Consider the following 2,601-nt stretch of genomic DNA (forward strand, 5'->3'; position numbering starts at 1 on the left):
GAAGTTATCACTTCCCGCATCCTAGTTTCTCCTTAGCAACGGGAGAGGTCCACTTTTCTCTGTTCATAACTTAGTACCAGTAGTTGCAAAAAATCAACAAAAATATGCATAAAATACCTTATAACTTCTATATTTATCAGTCCAAATTTCATACAGTTACTCAAAAGTAACAAACTGTTTCATTCATTACTAACAGCGGGTGTCAAGTGGGACCTCTTTTCTGATGTTCTGTACCTTTTACTAAAATGTCTCTTGTTTTACAACAAAGTAGCAAGCATAGAACAATCAAGCGCTTTGAGTTGCGTGGAACTAGGGTATTCTCGGACTTGTAGTTCATACATCTTCTCCAGAAACTCAAATTTTGTGTTGTAAAAGTGACAAAGTTTCTGTACCTCTTTCTCCGAAACAGTAAATATTTAAGCTAGGAAAGAAACACATGCAACAGGTGGCATATTGCTTTAGTGAACTGGCTAGTAATGGTATTGATATGTTCTTTTGAAATCCTATAAACCTGTCATTCTCTGGCAAAAGTTGGCTCTTCTCCTTTTACTTTTGCATTGTAATTATTGAATGCGGAAAATTAGAATCTATACGGTGATAACTACCGCCTACGCAGTTACCAATTCCTTTATACCATAGATATTAGAGTAAATGAAAGGGATTGGCAACGGGGCGTAGCAACAGGAAATGCGGGTTGGGTTACCACGTGACAACCATCAGTGTTTTGATTGATTTCCCATCTCCTCCATTGATGAAGTTGCTCTGGCAGGATTTCGAAGGAAATTTGTGCTTTTCCAGGATAGCGCTTGCTTTTGATATATAGCCTATTCCACATAGAATTTTTAGAGCTACCTGCAGCAAGGTTTTTATCTCCAAAAAGCCATTTTGCAACCAGTTAGAGGTACACAAAGTCGCCTGTTTTTGAAACACTTTATCGTTCGTAAAACACTCAAGCTTCAGTGTATCAATATGCAAGTTAGCTCATTCCATAGGAGATTTCAAGCTCTTTAAGATGGTTATACTTATTATTAGTTCAAGAACAAAATGAGTCTCTCAGAGGGGGAAAAGATGGTATTTCTAGTTAAAGAGTGACGCGGCTACTATCACATGCATTGATTTACTGAACAAAAAATATTAATAAAAAGCATAAACATTGGTTAGTATTGTGTGTGAGTTTTGTTTCCATGAATTGTATTCTCTTGGAGTTATTCAAGAATAAAGCAAGAAAATCACAGTCTTTTACTCCAAAATCGGTCAAAAAATCCCAACCCTCCTCTGTTTACTTAGCAACAATACAAATGAATGGAGGTTTGCCCACGCCCACGCTTCCGTTTCCAATCCCTTTCATTTACTCTATTATCTATGTTTATACTCTATTATCTATGGCCCACGCCCCACGGCCACTGAGCTCCTGGGTGGTACACACTACACAGAGGCCGAGGAGGTATGACACGGTTGACCTTTGATTAATAATAATTAATGATAATTGCAAAGTTCAATGGACCTTTTGCACTTAAACGATTCTAATTAACGCGCACCCAAAGTGGTGGTAAAATGGCGGATTTTTGGAGGAAAGACAGGCTGAACAATCTTCTCTTTTATCCAGCCATTCTAGCTGTAGGAGCCACTTTGAGTTGTCCTTTTGTTTCAGTATACTCTATTTATCTCTTCTGTAAGCTCTTTGGTTGCTGTTTTGGCTTTTATAGCATTTTATCATAGGAATATTCTCACCCATTGGCAATTCCCGTTTTTCTAAATTTTGCTTTCAGGAGCCAAGGCGCTTGCCCCTCCATTGCCATGAAGACATAAGTGTATTCAGCTGAGTCCTATGACTAGTGTCTATCATCAGACTTAGTCTTAGTCCATCAGAACCAGGTACGGTGGAATAACTCACTCAGTTGTCATGTTGCAGCTGGAGTGTGGATGATTATGACCATCTTTTCACTTCTTAAAACTATAGGTTGGCTCTTTTATAGATAGTTGAGGCATGCAAGAGCTCATTCTTTATCTGTACATTCACTGGTTGTATCGTATGAGCACCTCATGTCGTATTAATACCCCGTGTCGCTATCCAATACTTGCAGAGAGGAATCGTCACATTCAGGACTCGTTCATGGCTCTAAACCATTTGTATCCTCTCCCAACAGTTTTACTTATTATTTAAATTATAAAAAACATTATGGGTGTTGTTGCTAGAACTATTATTGTTGTTATCACTAGGTCACTATATTGCATTTGTATAGACGACTATTTATGTATTTACTCATACTTTTATGATATTAACAGTATATACACAATAATTAGAAACTATTTTGACAATAACAAAGATAATTATTGTAATTGACATCAATTTTATCATAAATAAAATATTAAAATCATGTAACGATGGAAGTGTTTTACTCTACTGGATGTTACTATTAAGAGCTAGTTACATGATGCTGAGCTATTCCAGCACACTTATGTTTCTTGGAATGCTTCTTACATGTGATTAAAGACCAATCCTATGGTTTTAAGAAGCGAAAAGATGGTCATAAGGTCCATTATATGGTACTACAAATAAATGACTGAAATAATAATCAAATCATGACCTATGTAATTACA

At 36.6% G+C, this 2,601-nt stretch overlaps 2 long non-coding RNA genes across 2 annotated transcripts; both read left to right on the plus strand.

Annotated features, from left to right (window-relative positions):
- Nucleotides 1-856: 856 nt before the first annotated feature.
- Nucleotides 857-1,231, plus strand: LOC109591289 (uncharacterized). The gene is made up of 2 exons (XR_002189749.1): nucleotides 857-975; nucleotides 1,033-1,231. It is a non-coding gene; the product is annotated as an uncharacterized LOC109591289 (long non-coding RNA).
- A 552-nt stretch (nucleotides 1,232-1,783) lies between these two features.
- LOC109591288 (uncharacterized) lies at nucleotides 1,784-2,068 on the plus strand. The gene is made up of 2 exons (XR_002189748.1): nucleotides 1,784-1,875; nucleotides 1,961-2,068. It is a non-coding gene; the product is annotated as an uncharacterized LOC109591288 (long non-coding RNA).
- Nucleotides 2,069-2,601: the final 533 nt, after the last annotated feature.

This window comes from Amphimedon queenslandica, unplaced genomic scaffold (genome assembly GCF_000090795.2).
Source record: "Amphimedon queenslandica unplaced genomic scaffold, v1.1 AMPQUscaffold_8515_Cont19541, whole genome shotgun sequence".
Lineage (NCBI taxonomy): Eukaryota > Metazoa > Porifera > Demospongiae > Haplosclerida > Niphatidae > Amphimedon > Amphimedon queenslandica.